At 48.4% G+C, this 26299-nt stretch overlaps 1 long non-coding RNA gene and 1 pseudogene across 1 annotated transcript in view; both read left to right on the forward strand.

Moving 5' to 3' along the window:
- The window catches only part of LOC144330664 (uncharacterized), a 35894-nt gene extending 14584 nt beyond the window's left edge, over nt 1-21310 (forward strand). The window contains exon 3 of the long non-coding RNA XR_013397007.1: nt 18274-21310. This is a non-coding gene — a long non-coding RNA (uncharacterized LOC144330664). The remainder of the gene's footprint in view (nt 1-18273) is intronic.
- On the forward strand, nt 21204-21306 carry LOC114680542 (U2 spliceosomal RNA; annotated as a pseudogene).
- Nucleotides 21311-26299: the final 4989 nt, after the last annotated feature.

Here is a 26299-nt window from a genome sequence, read left to right on the forward strand (position 1 = left end):
CCGGAGTGCAGTGGTGCGATCTCGGTTCACTGCAAGCTCCACCTCCCAGGTCCAAGCGATTCTCCTGCCTCAGCCTCCCGAGTAGCTGGGAATACAGGCACGCGCCACCATGCCCAGCTAATTTTTGGATTTTTGGTAGAGACGGGTTTTCACCATGTTGGCCAGGCTGGTCTCAAACTCCTGACATCAAGCAATCTGCCCACCTCAGCCTCCCAAAGTGCTGAGGTTACAGGAGTGAGCCACTGCGCCCAGCCACCTTCCCTGATTTTTCTCCTACTTGTAATTTAAGATCAATCAGAGAAAGCCCAGTGTCCCCCCCGCAATGCTGCAGGACCATCCCCCCCACAATGCTGCAGGACCGTCCCCCCCACAATGCTGCAGGACCGTCCCCCCGCAATGCTGCAGGACCGTCCCCCCCACAATGCTGCAGGACCATCCCCCCGCAATGCTGCAGGACCGTCCCCCCACAATGCTGCAGGACCGTCCCCCCGCAATGCTGCAGGACCGTCCCCCCACAATGCTGCAGGACCGTCCCCCCGCAATGCTGCAGGACCGTCCCCCCGCAATGCTGCAGGACCGTCCTCCCGCAATGCTGCAGGACCGTCCCCCCGCAATGCTGCAGGACCGTCCCCCCGCAATGCTGCAGGACCGTCCCCCCCACAATGCTGCAGGACCGTCCCCCCCACAATGCTGCAGGACCGTCCCCCCGCAATGCTGCAGGACCGTCCCCCCGCAATGCTGCAGGACCGTCCCCCCCGCAATGCTGCAGGACCGTCCCCCCCACAATGCTGCAGGACCGTCCCCCCCGCAATGCTGCAGGACCGTCTCCACTTCCGCTCCCTGGCCTGCCTGTGAGTCTCCACCAGACACAGTGATGGATGATGGATGATGGATGATAAATGGATGAGCTGGGAAGCAGAAGGAGGGCGGGAGGCAGAGCTGGAACAGAGGTAGGGATGGGCAGGCGGACGAGAAGTCACAGGGCAACAGGTTAGAGGTCGGTGATTCTGGGTTGAGGGTATAATTGGCAAACAGGAATTATCTTTGTTATTCCTGAACCGTCTCTGTATGCTGGAAATTATTTCAACCTGAAAAGCCCGTGAAGGAAAGAACGAAGTAGGCTGGACGCCAGCGAAGGGGCCAGCCTGGCTCGCTCTGTCTTTCTCCTGCCCATCTCTGCAGGCCACCAGCATTCTCCCACGGCAGAGCTCTGGGCTCACAGCCTTGGAGACCCAGGGCCCAAGTGGCAGGCTGTTTCCTTTGTTCCTGGACGTTCTGGCCAGAAGATCCCCATGGAAGGCCTTCAGTGGCTCTGTCTCGGGTCAGGCTGACTCTGTGGACTGTGGCCAGGGTCGGAGCCTCCGTGGTGAGGATCCCAGCCAGTTCCCAGCTGCCACCTTGGGCTCTTGGTGATTTGCCAACCGCACTCGCCTCCCTTCCAGGGAGCATCCGATGCCCTCCCCAGCCCTCCTCAGCCCTCCCTGAGCAGTGCCATTCCCAGGTTCGGAGGCTGACACAGGACCTGGGCAGTCCAAGCCCGGCCAATCCCTGGACTTGCCTGGGCCTCTCTTTTCTTCTGAACGTGAGCGAGAGGAGGCCCCACAGAAGGCAGGGCCCACATCGCTTAACCCGCAAGTCCTCTGGGCCACTGTGGTCCTGCTTCCTGCGCCAGGCGTCCCTGGGCTCAGATCCTCCTTCAGGTCCTGACACTGCCTGGGAGCTTGGCCTGGGGACTCCTGTGAACACCACGTGGCACAGACCACATTGATCCCTAAGTCATGTTGCTGTGTGTGGGCCAGGGGCACCCACTTCCTGCAGCAGGGGTGAGTTCTCTGCCCTAGTATGAGGACAGAGTAGTCTGCAACCTTGCAGGGGACTCACAGCGAGCAATGACCGGCGGGCGTGGTCAGGACCACCCAAGCCCAGATGCGTCCCTTGCCCCCAGATCCCAGGAACTGGGAGACATGCGGCTAGGGACGTGTTTCATGTGTTGTCAAAACACTTTCCTTGGCACAGTCCTTTAAATTACGGTGAAAGCCACTGGGATATGCAACTGGTTTTAAAGCCCAAAGTGCCACAAGCTGCCAGAATCATCCTCTGGGGCTTAACGGCTTCATTGTGGCTATTGAAGGAAAATTGATGTAACGAGTTGGAAAGTCACCGGACATCCTCTATGACAGTGAGCACTGGAGACCAGGAATAGACCATGCTGGGTGCACCCCTGCCCCTGCCCTCCCTCCCACCAAACACTCTGCCGGATTTGCTGAAGTCCACAGGAGACTGTTCAAGGCATCGTTGCAGACCCCTGTCCCCCGGCTGCTGAAGTGGCAGCACGTGGCTGCCTCGCTAGGAACATCCACATTTCCAGCTGTGGGTACTAAACTCAGGTACAAATCATCCCTCTCCCGAACTGGAACCTGCTGACGAACAGGTTCGCTGCGCAGACCGCACTGTATCTCGAATCACGGTCCTTCCCCAGCTAGCTCTGGTCTGTTCCGTCGGAGAGGCGTGGGCCATGTGGTCTCGTGGTGCCCCATGGCTGGAGCAGTTCCAAGCAGCCGCCGTGGCTCCATGGCCGCCATCGCCCTGCACTTCCTCAGGTCCTTCGTGAAGTCACTGAGGGCCTCTGATGGGTATATGGCCGTGGAGTGCAGGAAACGGGACTGGTAAAGACACAGGACAGCAGCCCCTGGAATGCAGCTTTAACCCAAGCGGCCTTGAGCTAGGATGCTGCTGGCACAGCCGCTCCTCTCAGGGAGCAGCTACCTAGCCTCAGAAGAGCATCTGCCACAGCCCCGAGCAGAGACCCCAGCAAGGATGGTGGATCCGTGGGACCTGTGGCCCTGGCAGTGTGGACAGTGACCTCAGCACAAGACAAGGGTCTGCTTGGGACCCCTCCCTCCAAGGTGTGGACACTCACTTCCCCACAGCACATGGGACCAAGGACATGATGGTGCCGGGTACCTTGGTGCCATGCACTGAACGTTGTGTCCCTCACCTGGGCCCTAGCAGGGAGCATGGACTTGGCATCTCTATGTCCCCTCTGAAGGGACATAAGCCCCAGGGTGACTGGGCCATGTCTGCTCGATGCCAGGTGATGGCTTCCTCATGACGCCAGCATGCTGGCTCATGTGTGCTTGAGTGCCAGAGTCAGTTCCCAGAGGGCCTGGGACTCAGTACTGCCCCCACCACGGAGCCCAGCTGGGCACAGGTGATGGAGGTGTCCCTCAGTGACATGAGTGGCAGTGCCAATGAGGGTCTCGAGATGCCATTCAGCATGGCGGAGTCACTCAGGCAGAGTGTGTGAGCTGTGGGGAGGTGCTGTCCGTAGATGCACTGCCTGAGGCCCATCAGGCATGGTGGTCCTGGTCCTGTGCGTTTACTCCTCCTGTCTGAGGGCTGCTCAGGGCACTCCCTGGTGCTCCCCGGAAGCCTCTCCTTGCTTGCTGGTGCAGCCTTGCCTGGGCTGCCTGTTCTCCCTCCTCATGTCTCAGTCCCAGTGTGCTTGGCCCTGTGCTCACCTGTGCTCCTGTCACCACTGCAGGCTGGGAACTCAGTGTCCCATTCACTACCTGGTCACCACATCCCAGACTGAGTGCAGGACGCATCTGATGAGTGCTTTGCAGCTCCTGTGCCTGGCTGTGTTTGTGAGCGGTACTGGGTTGTCGACTGCACTATCTTCTAACTCTGTTCTCTCCATTCTGCTTGGCGCATCCGTCCGTGGTGCTGTGGGAGCCTCCAGGTTGCCCCTGGCTTCTGCTGGGGACCCCTTCACCAGGCGGCACCTGCCCACGCTTCCCACCTGACCGCGGCCCACATGCCGGATCATGCTGCCGCTCCACTGTGCTCACCAACATTCGGGGCTCGACTTCACGGGCTTTTCAAGACATGTGGGTGTAAAGTGGTGTCTCATTGTTTTCATCTGCATTTCTCTCCTTTGCAGTAACTCTGAGGTTATGAGCACACACATGGTGCTTGTGTCTCTTGAACTGGCTTCCTGTGGTGGCTATCATATGGCCACGGATGCAGTGGCTTAAACACACACACTTATCTTCTCCCGCAGTTCTGGGGTCAGAAGTCTGAATGTGGGTCGGGAGGGCTGTGTTCCTTCCGGAGGCTCCAGGAAGAGCCGACTTCCTCACCTTTCCCAGCTCCCAGAGGCCCCACATTCCTGGGCAAGGCCCCACATTCCTGGGCAAGGCCCCTGCCTCCCTCTGCAAAGGCCCCAGGAACATCCCCGGGCCCATCCGGTGAACCAGGCTCCTTTCCTGTCCAGGCCCCCACCCAGCACCTCTGCAAAGGCCCCTGTGTCCTGACTCATCTCCACAGCTGCTGGCAGCAGGGACCCAGCAGCTTTGGGAGGGTCACATCTCACCACAGATATTCATCCACAGCACTTGTACATCCTTCTGTTGGGTTTCCTGCTTTCTTCGTGATGACTTGCAGGAACTCCTTGTATATTTTAAATATAATCCTGGGTGTCTGAAACATTGCAAGTATTTTCCCCTTGCATGGCATGGGTTTATGAACTCTGCCCACCATAGACTTCACTGAGCAGAAATTATTAATGTTGACATAAAATTCTATCTTTTTTTTAACCTTATGGATGGTGCTTTGGGATTCTTGTCTTAAAATATCTTTCCCAACCTACAAACTTTCTTAGTCTTACTGTCCTTGTCTCTTTTTTAAAAAAAATTTATTTTTTAATTTTTTTGGAATGTGGAGATGGGGTCTGTGCTGCCCAGCCTGCCCTCAAACTCCTCGGTTCACATGATCCTCCCGTCTTGGCCTCCCAAAATGTTGGAATTACAGGCATGAGCCACTGTACCCGGCTCCTAGTTTCATTTTTTGTTATTTAAGAAATTAACCCATCTGGAATCTACCTTTGCTTAAATGTTGTAATGTAGGACCAGTTTTATCCACATTGTGATTTTCTAAATACCGTTGGCCAAACTGTCATTCTTCCATCGTTCTGTGATGTCCTTGTCATCATTTACGTGGGTCTACTTTGAACCCTCCTTTCCCTTCATCTATGAAAATGTTCCTATGTCAGCACTATAGTGAATTTTTAAAAAATTATCATTAAAATTTTAATATATAACAGAAGAGAGTAGTATAAATAACCCATGTGTCCGTCTGCAGCCTCAATGATAACCAGTCTCTAATCTTTTGATGCCATGGCTGTGTACTGTGGCTTGTTATTGGTAGGTTATTTTCCTGCCTTGATCTCCAATGAAAGAGTTACTACATCTACTAATAAGCATTTCTGCTTTCACGTGCATTTTAGAATAAATGTATTGAGGTCATCAAAAAATCGAGCTAGAAGATAAATATTCATAGTATGAAACACTTATAGCAATAAAAAAGAATGAGTGAAAATTGATTAATTAAGCATCTAACTCAACAATTAGAAACAACACAGCAAAATTAACTGAAGGAAGCCAGAATGAAGGAGCTAAGACAGAAGCACAGGCTAATACAATAGAAAAAAAAATAACAGGTGGACTAACAAATTAGAAAGCTGATTCTTTGAAAAATAAAGCAAGATAAATTGATAGATAATGTTGTCAAGAATACAAGGTGAGAAAGCACAAGTATACAAAATAAGGAATGATGAGGTAAAAATAACAAGGAAACAGATGAAATTAAAAGCAGCACGAGACCATCTGCTCAATGCTATTCAAATCAGCTTGAAATCCTAGAAGAATGGGCAATCTTCTAAGAAAATATTGACCAAATGGATCTCAAAAGAGATGGAAAATCTAAATTAGTCACTTTATTTTAAAAAAGAGGTGCTCACCCCCGACACCCAGAAGCAACAGGTGCAAACATTTTTATAGGAGAATTGTAACAAACTTTAAATAGTGGATAATTCCAATAATTTAAAAACTCTTCCAGAGCATTGGAAAAGAAGGTAAAAGTTTTTTCTACACAGCGAATAACATTAGTGACCAAAACCTGAAAAGACTGCGCCAAAAAAAAAATACAAGTCATCCCTAATCTCATCTATACATATCAATAAAAATGTAAATAAAACATAGTCTGTTACAAGAATGGTCTGAGCAATAAATAAATACATACAAAGCAGAAAGAAAAATGTAGAGATACAGTAGCACATTTAAAATAGTGCAAAGTGATCAAGGAATGGCAGGATGGTTCTATGATAGAGTATCTATTATTAACATTTATCATATTAATAATTCTGAAAAGACATTATATCATTTTCAGAATTACTGTAAACATATTTTTAAAACATTCCTTAATATTGAATAAAATGAGATAAATATTTCTTTACTACTAAAAACATATCTAATATGAAATATTAATATGCTTGCTAGTTTAGTACTTTCATTGGAATCAAGAAAAACCAAAAATACCCAGTACCAGCACTATTGAATAACATTATACTGGAGGCATCAGTGCATGCAATTAGATAAAAGAAACAACATAGAGCATACAAATTAGAAAGGAGGAGACAAAGTTGTTTACTAGGACTAAGACTGTATGTCTAAATTTTCAATAGGGTACAAGACCATTCAATGGAGAAAGAATAATCTTTTCAACAAATGCATCTGGGACAGCTAGAAATCCACAAGCAAACTAATGAAGTTAGACCAGTCTCTCACAACATATACAAAAACTCAAAATGAATCAAAAACTTAAATACAAGTGCTTAAATCATAAAACCTTTAGAAGAAAACAGAGCAGTAAATGTTCACAACCCTAGGCTTGTCAATGATTTCTTAGATATGAAACCAAAAACACTAGCAGAAAAAGTAGATAAATTGGACTTCATCAAAATAAAATACTTTGTGCATCAAAGAACACAACCAAGAAAGTGAAAATACAGCCCATGTAAAGGGAGAAAATATTTACAAATTGCATTATCTGTAATACATAAAATCTCTTCTAATTCAACAACAAAAGACAAGCAACCCAACTGAAAAATGGGCAAAGGAATGAATGGGCATTTCTCCAAAGAAGATTTACAAATGGCCAACAAACATATATGTTAAAAGTAAAACTTCAGACGAATTAAATTTAAAGGAGTTTAACTGAGCAATGAACAATTTATGAATTGGGAAGCCCCCAGAATCACAGTAGATTCAGACAGACTCCAGGGATGCCTCATGGTCAGAACAAATTTATAGACAAAAAAGTGAACCGACATACAGAAATCAGCAATGAGGTATAGAAACAACTGGATTGGTTACAGGTTGGTGTTTGACTTATTTGAACACAGTTTGAACACTTAGCAGTCTATGAGAGGTTGTAGTATGGCCGCAGGGATTGGCCAAGACTCAGCTGTTGTTACAGGCACATACTCCTAAGTTAGGTTTTCAATCTTGTCTGCCTATTAAGCTAAGTTACAGTTTGTCCACAAGGACTCAAATATAGAAGTATGGAGTCCTTTTCAGGGGATATTTAGTTTGCTTTAAATCAAAACCACAATGGAAACCACTGCACACCCATTTCACACCCACTAGGATGACTATACTTTTTTTAAAAAAACCAGGAAGGCCAGGTGCGGTGGCTCACACCTGTAATCCCAGAACTTTGGGAGGATGAGGCAGGCAGATCATGAGGTCAGGAGATCGAGACCATCCTGGCTAACATGGTGAAACCCCATCTCTACTAAAGTACAAAAAATTAGCCGGGCCTGGTGGCGGGCGCCTGTAGTCCCAGCTACTTGAGAGGCTGAGGCAGGAGAATGGCATGAACCTGGGAGGCAGAGCCTGCAGTGAGCTGAGATTGTGCCACTGCACTCCAGTCGGGGTGAAAGAAAAAACAGGAAAACAACAAGTGTTGGCACAGATGTGGAGAGATTGGAATACTTTATTTATTAATTATACTTTAAGTTCTAGGGTACATGTGCACAATGTGCAGGTTTGTTACATATGTATACATATGCCATGTTGGTGTGCTGCACCCATTAACTCGTCATTCACATTAGGTATTTCTCCTAACACTATCGCTACCCCCTCCCTCATCCCACAACAGGCCCCTGGTGTGTCATGCTCCGCACCATGTGTCCAAGTGTTCTCATTGTTCAATTCCCACCTGTGAGTGAGAACGTGCGGTGTTTGGTTTTCTGTCCTTGTGATAGTTTGCTCAGAATGATGGTTTCCAGCTTCCCAGCTTCATCCATGTCCCTACAAAGGATATGAACTCATCCTTTTTTATGGCTACATAGTATTCCATGGTGTATATGCACCACATTTTCTTAATCCAGTGTATCATTGATGGACATTTGGGTTGGTTCCAAGTCTTTGCTATTGTTAATAGTGCCAGAATAAACATATGTGTGCATGTGTCTTTATAGCAGCATGATTTATAATCCTTTGGGTATATACCCAGTAATGGGATGGCTGGGTCAAATGGTATTTCTAGTTCTAGATCCTTAAGGAATCACCACACTGTCTTCCACAATGGTTGAACTAGTTTACCGTCCCACCAAGAGCGTAAAAGTGTTCCTATTTCTCCACATCCTCTCCAGCACCTGTTGTTTCCTGACTTTTTAATGACTGCCATTCTAACTGGTGTGAGATGGTATCTCATTGTGCTTTTGATTTGCATTTCTCTGATGGCCAGTGATGATGAGCATTGTTTCATGTGTCTGTTGGCTGCATAAATGTCTTCTTTTGAAAAGTGTCTGCTCATATCCTTTGCCCACTTTTTGATGGGGTTGATTTTTTCTTGTAAATTTGTTTAAGTTCTTTGTAGATTCTGTATATTAGCCCTTTGTCAGATAGATTGCAAATTTTTTCTCCCATTCTGTAGGTTGCCTATTCACTCTGATGGTAGTTTCTTTTGCTGTGCAGAAGCTCTTTAGTTTAATTAGATCCCAGTTGTCTATTTTGGCTTTTGTTGCCATTGCTTTTGGTGTTTTAGTCATGAAGTCTTTGCCTATACCTGTGTCCCGAATGGTATTGCCTAGGTTTTCTTCTAGGATTTTTATGGTTTTAGATCTAACATTTAAGTCTTTAATCCTATCTCGAATTAATTGTTGTATAAGGTGTAAGGAAGGGATCCAGTTTCAGCTTTCTATATATGGCTAGCCAGGTTTCTCAGCACCATTTATTAAACAGGAAATCCTTTCCCCATTTCTTGTTTTTGTCAGGTGTGTCAAAGATCAGATGGTTGTAGATGTGTGGCATTATTTCTGAGGGCTCTGTTCTGTTCCATTGGTCCATATCTCTATTTTGGTACCAGTACCATGCTGTTTTGGTTACTGTAGCCTTGTAGTACAGTTTGAAGTCAGGTAGCATGATGCCTCCAGCTTTGTTCTTTTTGTTTAGGATTGTCCTGACAATGTGGGCTTAATTTGGTTCCATAAAAATTTTAAAGTAGTTTTTTCCAATTCTGTGAATAAAGTCATTGGTAGCTTGATGGGGATGGCACTGAATCTATAAATTACCTTGGGCAATATGGCCATTTTCAAAATATTGATTCTTCCTATCCATGAGCATGGAATGTTCTTCCATTTGTTTGTGTCCTCTTTTATTTCACTGAGCAGTGGTTTGTAGTTCTTGAAAAGGTCCTTTATATCCCTTGTAAGTTGGATTCCTAGGTATTTTATTCTCTTTGAAGCAATTGTGAATGGGAGTTCACTCATGATTTGGTTCTGTTTGTCTGTTATTGGTGTATAGGAATGCTTGTGATTTTTGCACATTGATTTTGTATCCTGAGACTTTGCTGAAGTTGCTTATCAGCCTAAGGAGATTTTGGGCTGAGATGATGGGGTTTTCTAAATGTACAATCATGTCATCTGCAAACAGGGACAATTTGATTTCCTCTTTTCTTAATTGAATACCCTTTATTTCTTTCTCCTGCCTGATTGCCCTGGCCAGAACTTCCAACACTATGTTGAATAGGAGTGGTGAGAGGGGGCATCCCTGTCTTGTGCCAGTTTTTAAAGGGAAAGCTTCCAGTTTTTGCCTATTCAGTATTATATTGGCTGTGGGTTTGTCATAAGTAGCTCCTATTATTTTGAGATACATCCCATAGATACCTAGTTTATTGAGAGTTTTTAGCATGAAGGCCTGCTGAGTTTTGTCAAAGGCCTTTTCTGCATCTGTTGAGATAATCATGTGGTTTTGTCTTTGGTTCTGTTTATGTGATGGATTACGTTTATTGATTTGCGTATGTTGAACCAGCCTTGCATCCCAGGGATGAAGCCAACTTGATTGGGGTGGATAAGCTTTTTGATGTGCTGCTGGATTTGGTTTGCCGGTATTTCATTGAGGATTTTTGCATCGATGTTCATCAGGGATATTGGTCTAAAATTCTCTTTTTTTGTTGTGTCTTTTCCAGGCTTTGGTATCAGGATGATGCTGGCCTCATAAAATGAATTAGGGAAGATTCCCTCTTATTCTATTGATTGGAATAGTTTCAGAAGGAATGGTACCAGCTCCTCTTTGTACGTCTGGTAGAATTCGGTTGTGAATCTGTCTGGTCCTGGACTTTTTTTGGTTGGTAGGCTATTAATTATTGCCTCAATTTCAGAGCCTGTTACTGGTCTATTCAGGGATTCAACTTCTTCCTTGTTTAGTCTTGGGAGAGTGTATGTGTCCAAGAATTTGTCCATTTCTTCTAGATTTTCTAGTTTATTTGCGTAGAGGTGTTTATAGTATTCTCTGATAGTAGTTTGTATTTCTGTGGGATTGGTGGTGATTTCCCCTTTACCATTTTTTAATTGAATCTATTTGATTCTTCTCTTTTTTCTTCTTTATTAGTCTTGCTAGTGGTCTATCGATTTTGTTGATCTTTTCAAAAAACCAGCTCCTGGTTTCATTGATTTTTTGAAGGATTTTTTTTTGTCTCTATCTCCTTCAGTTCTGCTTTGATCTTAGTTATTTCTTGCCTTCTGCTAGCTTTTGAATGTGTTTGCTATTGCTTCTCTATTTCTTTTAATTGTGATGTTAGGGTGCTGATTTTAGATCTTTCCTGCTTTCTCTTGTGGGCATTTAGTGCTATAAATTTCCCTCTACATACTGCTTTAAATGTGTCCCAGAGATTCTGGTATGTTGTGTCTTTGTTCTAATAGGTTTCAAAGAACATCTTTATTTCTACCTTCATTTCGTTATTTACCCAGTAGTCATCCAGGAGCAGGTTGTTCAATTTCCATGTAGTTGTGTGGTTTTGAGTGAGTTTCTTAATCCTGAGTTCTAATACGATTGCAGTGTGGTCTGAGAGACAGTTTGTTATAATTTCTGTTCTTTTACATTTGTTAAGGAGTGCTTTACTTCCAACTATGTGGTCAATTTTGGAACAAGTGTGATGTGGTGCTGAGAAGAATGTATATTCTGTTGATTTGGGGTGGAGAGATCTGTAGATGTCTATTAGGTCCACTTGGTGCAGAGCAGAGTTCAAGTCCTGGATATCTTTGTTAACTTTCTGTCTCGTTGATCTGTCTAATGTTGACAATGGGGGTTAAAGTCTCCCATTATTATTGTGTGGGAGTCTAAGTCTCTTGGTAGGTCTCTAATGACTTGCTTTATGAATCTGGGTGCTCCTGTATTGGGCACATGTATATTTAGGATAGTTAGCTCTTCTTGTTGAATTGATCCCTTTGCCATTATGTAATGGCCTTCTTTGTCCCTTTTGATCTTTGTTGGTTTAAAGTCTGTTTTATCAGAGACTAGGATTGCAACACCTGCTTTTTTTTTGTTTTCCATTTGCTTGGTTGATCTTCCTCCATCCCTTTATTTTGAGCCTATGTGTGTCTCTGCACGTGAGATGCGTCTCCTGAATACAGCACACTGATGGGTCTTGAGTCTTTATCCAACTTGGCAGTCTGTGTCTTTTAATTGGGGCATTTAGCCCATTTACATTTAAGGCTAATATTGTTATGTGTGAATTTGATCCTGTCATTATGATGTTAGCTGGTTATTTTGCTTGTTAGTTGATGCAGTTTCTTCCTAGCTTTGACGGTCTTTACAATTTGGCATGTTTTTGCAGTGGCTGATACTGGTTGTTTCTTTCCATGTTTAGTGTTTCCTTCAGTAGCTCTTATAAGGCAGGCTTGGTGGTGACAAAATCTCTCTGCATTTGCTTGTCGGTAAAGGACTTTATTTCTCCTTCACTTATGAAGCTTAGTTTGGCTGAATATGAAATTCTGGGTTGAAAATTCTTTTCTTTAAGAATGTTGAATACTGGCCCCCATTCTCTTCTGGCTTGTAGTTTCTGCCGAGAGATCTGCTGTTAGTCTGATGGACATCCCTTTGTGGGTGACCCGACCTTTCTCTCTGGCTGCCCTTAACATTTTTTCTTTCATTTCAACCTTGGTGAATTTGACAAGTATGTGTCTTGGGGTTGCTCTTCTAGAGGAGTATCTTTGTGCCATTCTCTGTATTTCCCGAATTTGAATGTTGGCCTGCCTTGCTCAATTGGGGAAGTTCTCCTGGATAATATCCTGAAGAGTGTTTTCCAACTTGATTCCATTCTCCCTGTCACTTTCAGGTACACCAATGAGAGGTAGATTTGGTCTTTTCACATAGTCCCATATTTCTTGGAGGCTTTGTTCATTTCTTCTTACTCTCTTTTTCTCTAAACTTCTCTTCTCACTTCATTTCATTCATTTGATCTTCAATCACTGATACCCTTTCTTCCACTTGATTAAATCAACTACTGAAGCTTGTGCATGCATCACATAGTTCTCATGCCATACTTTTCAGCACCATCAGGTCATTTAAGGTCTTCTTTACACTGCTTATTCTAGTTAGCCATTCGTCTAATCTTTTTTCAAGGTTTTTAGCTTCTTTGCAATGGGTTCGAACATCCTCCTTTAGCTTGGAGAAGTTTGTTATTACCAATCTTCTGAAGCCTACTTCTGTCAACTCGTCAAAGTCATTCTCCGTCCAGCTTTGTTCCATTGCTGGTGAGGAGCTGCATTCCTTTGGAGGAGAAGAAGTGCTCTGATAGTTAGAATTTTCAGCTTTTCATCTCTGGTTTCTTCCCATCTTTGTGGTTTTATCTACCTTTGGTCTTTGATGATGGTGACCTACAGATGGGGTTTTGGTATTGATGTCCTTTTTGTTGATATTGATGCTATTCCTTTCTGTTTGTTAGTTTTCCTTTTAACAGTCAGGACCCTCAGCTGCAGGTCTGTTGGAGTTTGCTGGAGGTCCACTCCAGTGGAGGCTGCAGAACAGCAAATGTTGCTGCCTGATCCTTCCTTTGGAAGCTTTGTCTCAGAGGGGCACTCAGCTGTATGAGGTGTCAGTCAGCCCCTACTGGGAGATGTCTCCCAGTTAGGCTACTCAGTGGTCAGGGACCCACCTTGAGGAGACAGTCTGTCCATTCTCAGATCCCAAACTCTGTGCTAGGAGAACCACTACTCTCTTCAAAGCTGTCAGACAGGGACGTTTAAGTCTACAGAAGTTTCTGCTGCCTTTTGTTCAGCTATGCCCTGCCCCCAAAGGTGGAGTCTACAGAGGCAGGCGGGCCTTGTTGAGCTGCGGTGGGCTCCACCCAGTTGGAGCTTCCTGGCTGCTTTGTTTACCTACTCAAGCCTCAGCAATGGTGGACGCCCCTCCCCAGCCTTGCTGCCACCTTGCAGTTGGATCTTGGACTGCTGTGCTAGCTGTGAGCAGGCTCCGTGGGTGTGGGACCCTCCTAGCCAGGTGTGGGATATAATCTCCTTGTGTGCCGTTTGCTAAGACCGTTGGAAAAGCACAGTATTAAGGTGGGAGTGTCCTGATTTTCCAGATACCATTTGTCACAGCTTCCCTTGGCTAGGAAAGGGAATTCCCCGACCCCTTGCACTTCCCTGGTGAGGCGATGCCCCACCCTGCTTTGGCTCACACTCCATGGGCTGCTTCCACTGTCCAACAAGTCCCAGTGAGATGAACCTGGTACCTCAGTTGTAAATGTAGAAATCACCCGTCTTCTGCGTCACTCACACTGGGAGCTGTCGACTAGCACTGTCCCTATTTGACCATCTTGGAACCAAGACCGAGAAATTGGAATTCCTATATTGTATTGGTACCTTGCCTTAGATTTGTAAAATGGTGAGGCTGCCCTGGAAGAGTTTTAACAAGTACCCAGCAATTCCAGTTTTAGGTATAAAACCCCCCACACCAAATTGGAAACTGGTGTTCAAAAAGAAAATTGCTCATGAACATTGATAGCAGCTTTATTTTCAATAGGCAGAAGGTAGAATCAACCCATACGCCCATCAGCTGAAGACAGGTGATCAAAAATGTGGTGTATACAGACAATGGAGTGTTATTTAGCCACAAAAAGGAAGGAGGCACTGATACACGCTACACATACGTGAAACTTGAAAACGTTATACCAAGTGAGAGAAGGCAGGCGTGAAAGGCTACATGTTACATGGCTCCACTTATATATCCACAGTAGGCAAGCCCAGAGACAGGCGGCAGATTGGGGACTGCCAGAGGCTGGGGGCCAGGGGATGGGGAGAGACTTCTAGTGGGGACAGGGGTTCCTACTGGGGTGACGGAGATAGGCAGAGGTGATTCACAATATTGTGAATGCACTAAATGTCACTAATGGTAAACTTATGTTATGTACATAAAATAAAATAGCAATAACAAAATTAGGAGGCCGATAAAGACCATATATCTGGAGAATCTGGCAGAATGAACTGAAAAACAACCTCAAACAATGAGAGAATTGATGAGACAGTCTGGTATGAAATTAAAAGACACAATCCAAGTGCTTTCATTAAGCAAATAACAAGCTAGAAGCTACAAACAAAGGGAAAGATCACATTTATAAAAGCAAAAAAAGAGCTGAGGAACAGCTCATTCGGGATGTACATCCTCTCTCTTACCTCCATCTATGGCTCAGCTCCTTCGTGCACTGCAGGCTGGCTCCTAAGATGGGGCCCAGGCTCTCCCCAGGTGCTCTGATGGGCTTGGCCTGCCAGAAGCACCACTGGTGGGAAGAAGCGGCCGGCCCTGTCTTCCTGGCTCCCCCTACAGGGATGGCTTCTCCTCTAGGCCTCCTGGAGTGCCTGCTGGGGATGGAGGTAGTTTGAGACAGCAGAGTTTTAAGGATGCCGCTGAACCTGGTGCTGCTCCTATGATTGTGTTAAGTTACCTGGCAGGGGCTTCATCTCACCACATATTTGGTGAAGCAGGGAGCTTTCCCCAGCTGGTGCAAAGGGCAGTCAGACAGATTCAGGGCATGCAAAGGACTGGGCTCATTGCCGTCACTGACTTTAAAGATGGATGTGGCCCTGGGAGAAGAATGCAGGTGCAGGTGCCTGAGGAGCTGAGAGTGGCCCCAACTGACAGTCAGTGAGGAAACAAGGGTTTCAGTCCCACAGCTGCAAATAATCAAATGCTGTCAATGACCTGAAGGTGCCCTGGAGCCCTTAGTCCTGTTGCTGCTGTGGCTGCACCTCTCCCTTTCATCCAACAAAGATGCCCCAGATGAACTCTCACTCAGAGAGCAAGGCACTGCGAGCTGTGCACTGTTCCATTCCCAAAGCATCGTTTATTTAAGTTATAAAAGGGATGAGAATAAAAGCCTGAGATGGTCTTCAAAATGTTATCTCTTGCTCTGAGCAATGAAAAATTATGCATGCCTTCTCCTATGATATGTGTCTGTTAGAGAGAGGAGAAAGCTCTCTGAAAGCCAAGTGAGGCACTACCTCCGGATGTGGGGCACCGAGTCACTGCACACATTTTATTATGTGTCTGTTTCTGTGCTCAGGGGACAGGAGTGAATAATGCACAGGCCCTTCAATGAATCCGCAGTTGTGTGAGTGGACGTGGCCAAGGAACTGTGATGGAACACATTCATAAAGAACAAAGCGTGGAGGTCACAGCAGCAGGCGGCCAGGTCTGGAGGAGATGCATGGGAGTCAGACATCCGCATGCAAGCAAGGAGGGCGCCTCCAGGAGTCCACAGTTTGTCAGCTTGAAAAATCCCATCTGGAAAGTCAGTGACACAGAGCAGTAACTAACAAGGACAAAAAACGGCCAATGAAGGAAAAAAGCCAAATGTATCTTTTCTGAAATCTCCCCCAAAATCTTGAGAGGAGGCTACATTTGTAGTACATAATAACACATTATCTCTCTTCCTCCTCCTCCTCTTTCTGTGTCTCTGTCTCTCACACAGGTGTAGTCCTGAGGCTCTGCACCCAGCTGCTCCCCTCAGCACCTAGCCCTGAAGCCCAGTCAGCTTCTTCCATGCTGCCAGCCTCTCTCCTCTGCTCAGTACATTTTACCTCCACCAGCGCAGCAGGGCCTGACCCATTGCAGTGTTGTGAACTTTAGGGTTTCAGGTTCATATCTGGTGCCAAAATTCATGGGATGAGGCTGTCTCTAAAGTCTTTCCTGGCTCCCATATTTTATGAGTCAATTCTACGATTTTGGAGAAAGGAGATATTCCGAACGAAAGGAGAGAGAACAAAGGTTGGAATCCATGTAGGTTTGAGAGGGAGAAGAAAGAGTACTCCAGAGGAGGATAAAGGAACAGGAACCAGGCACCCGCGCGGTGGTGCCTGTAGTCCCAGCTAACTGGGCGGCTGAGGCAGCAGTCAGCAGAGCTCAGGCCACTGCACTCCAGCCTGGGCAGCAGAGTAAGACCCCGTCTCAAAAAGTAAATAAAAAGGAACACATTGGCGGCAGGAATGTCCTGGGCACCTTGGCTCTAGACCTGCCAGAGCACTGTGATGCGAGGGCAGTGAGGGGAGCTCTGTGAGGGGAGAGCCCTGAGGGAACACGGAGAGGGATGTGAGGCAGCGCTGTGCCAGAGCGCTGTGAGGGGAGAGCTGTGAGGGGAGGGATGTGAGGGGAGCACTATGCCAGAGCGCTGTGAGGGGAGCACTGTAAGGGGGGCACTGTGAGAGGAGGGATGTGAGGGGAGTGCCCTGAGGGGAGCGCTGTGCCAGAGCGCTGTGAGGGGAGTGCCGTGAGGGGAGTGCCGTGAGGGGAGTGCCGTGAGGGAACACGGAGAGCGATGTGAGGCAGCGCTGTGCCAGAGCGCTGTGAGGGGAGAGCTGTGAGGGGAGGGATGTGAGGGGAGCACTATGCCAGAGCGCTGTGAGGGGAGCACTGTAAGGGGGGCACTGTGAGCGGAGGGATGTGAGGGGAGTGCCCTGAGGGGAGCGCTGTGCCAGAGCGCTGTGAGGGGAGTGCCCTGAGGGGAGTGCCGTGAGGGAACACGGAGAGCGATGTGAGGCAGCGCTGTGCCAGAGCGCTGTGAGGAGAGGGATGTGAGCGAGAGCTGTGAGGGAAGAGCTGTGAGGGGAGAGATGTGAGGGGAGCACTATGCCAGAGAGCTGTGAGGGGAGCACTGTGAGGGGGTTGTTGTGAGGGGAGCACTGTGAGGGGGACGCTGTGAGGGGAGGGATGTGGGAGGGGCACTGTGAGGAGAGGGATGTGAGGGGAGCGCCATGAGGGGAGCGCCATGAGGGAAGAGATGGGAGGGGAGCGCCCTGAGGGGAGCGCTGTGCCAGAGTGCAGTGAGGGGAGCACTTTGAGGGGAGGGATGTGAGTGGGGGCTGTGAGGGGAGCGCCGTGAGGGGAGAGATGTTGTGAGGGGAGAGCCCTGAGGGGAGAGATGTGAGGGGTGCCCGTGAGGGGAGGGATGTAAGGGGAGCGCTGTGAGGGGAGGGATGTGAGGGGGGTCCTGTGAGGGGAGGGTTGTGAGGGGAGGTCTGTGGTCTGTGAGGGGAGCGCTGTGAGGGGAAGGATGTGAAGGGAGTGCTGTGAGCAGAAGGATGTGAGGGGGGCGCTGTGAGGGGAGAAATGTGAAGGGAGTGCCCTGAAGGGAGGGATGTGAGAGGGGCGCCCTGAGGGGAGGGATGTGAGAGGGGCACTGTGAGGGGAGGGATGTGAGGGGAGCGCCATGAGGGGAGAGAAGTGAGGGCAGCGCTGTGCCAGAGCGCTGTGAGGCGAGCACTGTGAGGGGGTTGTTGTGAGGGGAGCACTGTGAGGGGGGCGCTGTGAGGAAAGGGATGTGAGCAAGCATTGTGAGGCGAGCGCCTTAACGGGAGAGATGTGAGGGGAGCGCCCTGAGAGGAGGGATGCCAAGGGAGCGCTGTGCCAGAGTGCTATGAGGGGGTTGTTGTGAGGGGAGCACCCTGAGGGGAGGGACGTGAGGGGGGGCGCTTTGAGGAAAGGGATGTGAGCAAGCATTGTGAGGGGAGTGCTATGAGGGGAGGGATGTGAAGTGGGCGCTGTGAGGGGAGGGATGTGAGTGAGCTCTGTGAGGAGAGCTCAGCGAGGGGACGTTTTAAGCACAGTTCCTTGGTTTCGCCTTCATTGTTCTCCCCCTTGCTCCTCCACACAGGCCTGGCACTGGCATGGGTTGCTGAGAAGGCCCCTGAAGCAGCATTTCCTCACCACCATGGCCTCCAAGAGAGCGGGGCCTCCTATGAGCCCTAGAGTGCAGGTTCTCCAGGGGCCACTGGGGCCCTGAGAACCTTCCTCTGGTCACCGTCAAGGTCAGCCAGGACCTCGGAAGCCAGTGTTGCTCACTCTGTCTCTCATGCAATCACCTCTGGCTGACCTGGTTGTGGGAGCAGGCTCCGGCCTATGAGACCAGGAAAGTGTCCCTGGTGAGAAGGTCCTGGTCACCTCCCCTGCCTCCTGCCAGTCACTGTGGTTCTCTTCTGGGTCATCATGGAAGTCTCCTTGGTTCTTCATCAGCCAAGAGTGACAGGAACAAGAACAAGAGGACCTTGTGCAAGGAGCTCCTGACGCCTTCCCCAGTCCGTTTGTCCACCCCTTGGGTGGCTCACATGCAAGCTGCTCTTCTCTCCACACTTGCTTATAAATACTGGGGGTCATCACTCATGGATAAGGGTTTTCTTTTTTTCTTTTTTTTTTCTTTTTTTTTTTTTTTTTACCAACAATATCTTTGCTGTAAAGCAAAGCAGGGCTGAGGATGGAGAGACAGAGACCTCCCATCTTTGCTCCTTCACCTCTCAATCAAAAGGGCAATAAAGTAATTGAAAGGCATAAAAACAAAACTCAAAGAGGAGAAGATAGGAAGAGTCAGCCAGGTGGGAGGACTTAGCATTCCCAGCAGAGCAGGAACAGGGAAGCCCAGCTACCACCCAGGAGATCTGCACCAGACTCAGGAAACTTCAGAAGTCAGGGACGTCAGGGAGCTCAGGTGATTGTGAGGCACCTCAGGCATGCAGGGGCAGCTGGGCAGTGAGGGTGAAGGACACTGTGCTGAGAGGGGTGAGTGGAGCCCCCCTGTGGAGAGTGGGATACCTCACCCACCTCCCAAGCTCCCAGAATGTCAAAGGCCAGACTCATACCCCCAGGCAGGAGGTCATACCCCTCTCTTGGCTGTGGAGGGAAAATCTAAAAATGCAGTCTTTGGATTTAGGGGTTCCCAGTGGAAGAACTGGGCCATTTCCACTGCTGTGAGGTGAGGGCCACTCGTAAGCAATCCCCCATATGCTGCCTACAGTTGTTAATGCCTTGGTCTAGCCAAGGGCACTTGGCTAAAGAGCTGTTCTCAGCCAGGGTCCCAGCAGGAAATCCATGACACGCTCAAGCTTGGTAAATCGAGGAAAGTTTAATTAAGGAACTGCTAATGAAAAGCAATAATCAAAAAGGAACTAATGGCAAACATGCAGGCAGCCTTGGGAAACCATGGGAGAGCTGCAGAGCCCTGCCACCAGCACCAGCTCCAGTCTTGAAGGACATGCCTGGGCAGTTAGTGGAATCCAGGAAGGCCATGGGACAGCAGGGATGCCCAGTAAGGCCTTCAGGAGAGGGATGCAGACGACTGGAGGAAACCTCACTGGGAAAGAGCCCGGCTGCATCTCCTCCCCACACACCATCCACTCCCGTTGGAAGCACATGCGGCTGCTTCCTGCATGTGAGCGGGTTGGGTGGGGTGGGGGTTCTATGTGGAGGATGTAGGCCAGAGACCCAGGGAGACTCTAACATAACACAGACCCAGAGAGACACCTGGAGGAAGCTGGGTGGATGGAGGGAGTAGGACGCAGACAAACCTATGATATTCACAGAGAAACAGGGAGGCCGTGAAATAAGAACAGACACCACAAAACTACACACAGAATCTTTCAATTAAAAGTACAATACACATAAATAATTTAATAGAAATGTTGAATATTAGACTCATTTACATCTCCCAGAAACAGAATAAAAAGATGCACAGATGAAGAATTAGGGAGGAATGACAAAAGAAATAGAGAACCCAGAAACTCCAATACCCACTTAATGAGAAGAGAGACCAGAGAGGTCAGGCAGGAGAGATCAGCAAAGAAATAAACAAGTGGTCCAGAACTGCAGACAGGAGCCCAGATTGAGAGAGCAGCACATGCATGAAAGAACAGAGTAAAAACACCTGTGTCATCCACATCCTCATTGCCCAGACACTGCAAGCAGAGTTCACCAGCAGCCCAGGGGCCAGAGCAACAGGCCCCAGCACTCTCGTGACAGAACTGGAATGGCTGAGACCTCCATACTGAACACCGGAGTCTGCAGGGCGGGAAGCGAGGCCTCCTCAGTTCTGAGAGATGTTACTTGCAGACTAGAATCCTGGTCCCAGAAAGAAAAGGTCAAGGAGAGAATGGCAACGTCTCCAGACATTGCAGGTCTCAAAGTATTCCTCCCACACAGGGTCTCTCAGGGAGTCCTGAAGGTGAGGAGCAGGGAGACACAGGGAGATGTGGCCAGAGCCTTGGGAGCTGAGGCAGTGGGGGCCTCAGGGACGCCATGGCTGGACCGTCGATGTGCCTGATCATGCAAGTGTCTTTCTTATTTCTGTTAGGAAGTGCGCGGCTAGAACAGTGGTCCCTTCCTAGAAGTCTAAGGAAATAACAACTAAAATGCAACAGCTCCCAACCCCAGAGGAAACAGGGAGTGCATGAAGGAAAATTTAATCATTTTACAATTACACAGCTCAGCTGAGAATAAGCTCTGCGTGATCACAGGATGGCAACCTGGAATACGGAGGTCATCACAGAGTGTGGCTATCACACTGGAGGAGAAGAGGGTGCAGAGAGTGTGGGTGCATGCATGTGCTTAGCAGAAAGGTTAAGTCCTCCTCCATCATTGAAGGAAATCAATAGATGAGCCCCAAAATAAACAACATGAAACACAAGCATGTTGTTCACTCACAGGAGGGAAACACCAAGAGACACAGTGACAGCCGCAGGGACTGAGGGTGGAATAAAGAAGCTGCTTTCACCACAAACCAGGCAGTAATGCTGGGCTCTTAAAAGCTTTGCATGCAGTGATTCTTGCCCTTTTGGCTAAGATCAAGTGTAGTACCTGTTCTTAGCCGTTTAAGAATTTTACATGTATGAGTGTAATAAAAATTACAAGTAAAACCTTAAAAATATGTAGGAAGTTACGTTTTAAATAGCAACAAATAATTTGGGTGTTGATGTATAAAACAGAGCAGGGCTACTAGGCTTAACTGGAATTTGAGGCAGATGCAGCTTATAAAATTTCGATAATTAGTTTCTGAAATTTTATTTTAAAAAATAATTATGAGTAGAGGACACATTGCTTTTAATTTTGCTGGTGGTTTTCATTACACACAGGCTGCAATTCGGGAATTGCTGAAAGAGACTGAGCTGAACAACTTAGAGCTGTGCCAATAAAAGTCTCCATTAGGTCCTAAAGTCCCCAGCGGCTGGAGGCTGTGGAGGTCCTGCTGCAGGGGCCAGCTGGTTGGACATGGCCTGAACCCCCATACTCGCCCACAGATGCTGTGGTTCTGCGGCAAAACCAGCCCTTTGCTTCCAGCATCCTCTGTTTCCATGAGCAATACCACAAGCCTTGAGCAGAACTAGAGCCGAGTGCGTGGACCCAGGTGCCATCTCATGATCTCCACCTCCTGAACCATGTGTGGGCACTGATGGCAGAGTGGAAAGCAGAAAGCTGTGGGATGTAGTCCTTGCATGGACCCCATGGCCAGGACTACCTCAGAACTTCTGAGGGTTGTGTTCCAAGTTCATTCCTGCCTCTGCTCAGGCCCCAAATCTGCCTGCATCTGCAAAGCCCTAGAGCCTGGAGTCCTTAGACCTAAATAAGTGGCTACTGCTCCCACCAGGCCAGGCCAGTTAGGAGAGAGGGTCAAAGTCATAGGTCACAGAGTGATGTAAAATGATGAGATCAGGCAGTGGGTCTTCAGTATGGGGGCTTCCACAGTGGTCCCAGCTGTGGCCATTGCCCCTGTACCTAGCCAATGCACCACCAGCCCCCACGCCTTCCCTAGAGACAGAGGAGGTGGTGATAAGGGGACGCTGTGAGGGGTCTTCTGGTCAACTTGCCTTTCTGTGACCTTTTCCCCTCTTCCCAGTGGAGCAAATTGTTTCCCTGTAGGAGAAGAAAAATTGGATGCCTGTAACCCACGGCAGATGAACAAGAGAAAAACAGAAGTTTATTAATCCACACACCTCATGCATGGGTGGGAGACTCCAGGGGAAGATGTACAAATCTGCAGGAGGTGGCCCAGAACCCTAGCTTATCTTCAACTAAAACAAAGAAAGAAGGTGGGGGTGGCCAGCAGTGGGGAGGTGACCAGAAAGGCAGGTGACCGAGGTCACAACTTGTTGTGGGCTTGCAATAGAGCTTTCTCCTCAACAAGTGTCTCTTGTAACTGAGTTTTCCTCCTCCTCTTGGATCCCAGAGGAGATACCCGGTAGGTAGAGATTCCTTCACAGAGGCAAACTCCCCTTCCAAAAGGGCGACTTCTTAGAGCTTCTCCTGCAGCTGCCATTCCTCAAAATCCTTGTTCAATGAGGCACACTCTGGGATGGGGCCTTGTCTCTCCTGAAGGTCCCATGGGAAGGCCTGGGCTGGGTACCAGACTGGGTACCAAGCCAAACAATCTATCACCTGGAAACACACCCACTTTTAACCACATGTGATGAGAAATGCTTTATTCTCTATTTGGATATTTTAAGTGCCTCTGTACAACTCTCTCACCAAGCCAGTTCCACTGATCAGAGCACTGCAGGGCACATCAGGGCAGGGATCCCCAACCCCTGGGTCAAGGACCAGTACTGGTTTGTGGCCTGTAAGGAACTGGGCTGCACAGCAGGTGAGTGACAGGTGAGTGAGCGAAGCTTCATCTGTATTTCCAGCTGCTCCCCATTGCCTCCTCTCAGAGCAGTGGCGGCATTAGATTCTCATGGGAGCACAAACCTTGTTGTGAACTGTGCACATGAGGGATCTAAGTCGCATGCTCCTTATGAGAATCTAATGCCTGAGCTCTGCCTCCTGTCAGAGCAGTAATGGCATTAGATTCTCATGGATAGACTCTCACACCTGCTGTTGTGAACTGTGCACAGGAGGGATCTAAGTTGCACACTCCTTATGAGAATCTAATGGCTGCTGATCTGTCACTGTCTCCCATCACCCTCAGATGGGACCATCTAGTTGCAGAAAAGCAAGCTCAGGGTTCTCACTGATATGACATGAGATGACTTGTATAATTATATTACAATGTAATAATAATAGAAATAAAGTACACAATAAAGATAATATGCTTGAGTCATCCTGAAACCATCCCCCCTACCACCAGGTCCGTAGAAAAATTGTCTTCCATGAAACTGGTCCTGGTACCAAAAAGCTTGGGGACCACTGCTTTAGGGTGGAGAGCACCCCACGCAATGCTGCTTTTAGGAGTCCAATAAACATCTATGGAGCATCTGCCACACACCAGGTGCCACACCTGGTACTGGGGTTGCAGAAATGAACAGAACATGACACTCACCTACCGAAAGGTCAAAAAGAACTGAGGGCAACGGGTCATAATAAAGCGAGTAAACTAAAGCCGTAGGTCTACAGCAGGGCTGGAGCAGGAGATTCTGTGGCACCAACGAGGTCACCAATGCCCCTTCGGTGTGACTTATCTAGGAGGAGCCAACAGAGTTTCTGGCAGTGGCCATGGCTCATTCCTCACCCCACCAGGGTCACAGGTTCTCGGTCTGAGGGCGACCAAGAGAGCCTTGCTGGATTCGCTGAACTCACAGGCACTTCCCAGACATGCACTCAGCGGTGCCAGTTTAGAGCACCCCATATCTGCTCAGATGCTGAGTCCCTGAACAGGGAAGCCTCTTACTTCTCTTTGTAAACCAAACATGCTCCCAGCACACTGTAGACCTTGGAATGTTTGTTGAATGAATGAAATTAAAATAAAAAGAACCATAGGCCATAAGCTACACGAGGCAGGGAGCAAGGTGGTTCCTGCAGCACAGAGTTGTGTAAATCAGCACAGCCCAAGCTTCCTGACACAGACAGGGAACGAGGAGAAGAGAAAATAGAGTGGGAGGAACTGAGAAAAGGCTAGGAGGTGAGGGAGGAGGTGATGGGGAGACGAGAAGGGAGGCTGCAGGGAGGCTGCCAGGCAGATGAAGGGTGAAACATGAGTAGGGAGCAGTTCACACCACTTGTGTCTCTGTTTCCAGCCCTCATTTTCCAATGAACAAAATGTGAATATTCTCCACATTTAGTGTCACAGAGAGGCGTTGTAAGAGGTTGCAAGTTCAGGCTTAATGCAGAATTTTAATGAGATGTGTACCCGCTTCTCTTCACTGGCTCATTTTGTCCTGCTTAGGACTCCACAGAGCATGTCACAGGGCAGATGCATGCTAGCTCTTCTTTTTCCATTTAGAAAACTCAGTGCCCGTGGTGCTGGCAAGTCCCGTGAACTTGGACAAACATTTCAGAAAGCTCCATTGTTCTTGGCTTCTAAGACCTCTCTCCCAACCCATGATTTGCCGCTGCAATATTACTATGATATTACTATGCTAATGACGAGGGAAGACACGGAAATACAGACTTGGCACAAAGACGCTCAGATACACAGCCTGCCTTAAAAACGTGTGAAGACCCTTATAGACCACTAGGGGTAGATGGAAAGACTTTAAGTATTAATATTTTCAAAAGCTTGTACTTTCACACTTCATAAAGTGCTTTCATGAATATTGTCTTTGCATAATGACATGATGGGCACTTTTCCCATTGTGTGGGTTATGAAGGGACTTATCCACGGTCACCTGGCAAATGGGGCCTCAAGCCAAGCTTCCTTCTACCAAATCTGGGCTCTTTAGAACATGGAGTCACCATGTGGTAGGTGGTGGCTGCCTTGGTTCAGTCCTGGAACTGCAAAGCTAGAGGAGACAGCTGGGCAGGAGTGCATCTGGCAACTCCTCCTGGCACAGAGAGGACAGAGAGGAGCAGTGGAAGGCATTGGGAGTGGGAAGGGGCTGTTGCCTGCCATGCAGCCTGGGTTCTAATCCCCTCGTTCAGCCTCCTCTGCCATGGAGTCACCGCTTAGAGGCATTGCCACGTTTCACCTGTCTGGAGCCTCACAGGGTTTTCTATGTCCTGAAACTGCTCAGTGTCATCCAGATGGCAGGGCTTTTCCACAGGAACTGCCACGCTCCCAGAACTCTCTCGAGGGGATACTGGACAGCACAGGCCACCCCTCCCACCTCCCCCAAGCATTGACAGAACTGTGACCATCAGGATCAGGATCGAGAGAGCAGCAAGAAGCCGGGAGCTACTGCCTGGCCAGGAGCAGGGGGCAGGCAGGGGCGAGGGCACTCCAGGGCCACTCATGCTGCGCCTGGAACCTCATGGCTCTGGAGGGCAGCCCTGCATGATTTTGCACATCCCACTGCTCAAAGCACCAACTGCAAATATTTTTAACGGGAATTTCCACAACCAGCGACAAACCCATGATCAGAAAGACATGTGGCTGCCCCTCCAGTGAGGAGGTTTACCAGGAAGTGGGAGGGAGTAAAACAAGGAGGAGGAGACAGAGAGAGACACAGAGAGACAGACACACACCCACAGAGACAGAGAGACACACAGGCAGAGAGCACCTTGACGGAGGGGTCAGAAGGCATAGGTGCTGGAGGCCTGGAGGGAAGGGAGGTTCTGGGCAGCGGGAAGCAAGAGGGACAGAGCAGGATGAGCTTTGATTGGCCCCTCAGTGCAGGCTGTGTGAGATACCCAGGCAAGCCCTCCGCTCATACCACACGCGCCCGCAGGATCTGTCTTGATCTCATTCTCTCTCCCTCTCCGCAGGCCTCTCCAGGTTTGTACCACGTACCACACAGACCAATGGATTCGAGCTTGAAGCATCTGCAGGACTCACCGGCAGCTCTCTCAGAGAGCCTGGATGGGAGGGAGGGCTGAGCCACACAGACCACTAGGACTGGGATCTCTGGAGATCACGCCCAACGAGGAGGGTTTTGAAAATGCCCTGGTTAAGAAACTCTGACTCTGACCTCCAAGGGGGAACAGGGGAGCCTCAAGACCAAGGAGGGTTCCTGGGACCTGCCAGGCTCTGGTGGGCCAGTAGGCAC

This window comes from Macaca mulatta, chromosome 8 (assembly GCF_049350105.2).
Source record: "Macaca mulatta isolate MMU2019108-1 chromosome 8, T2T-MMU8v2.0, whole genome shotgun sequence".
In the NCBI taxonomy this organism is placed as follows: Eukaryota; Metazoa; Chordata; class Mammalia; order Primates; family Cercopithecidae; genus Macaca; species Macaca mulatta.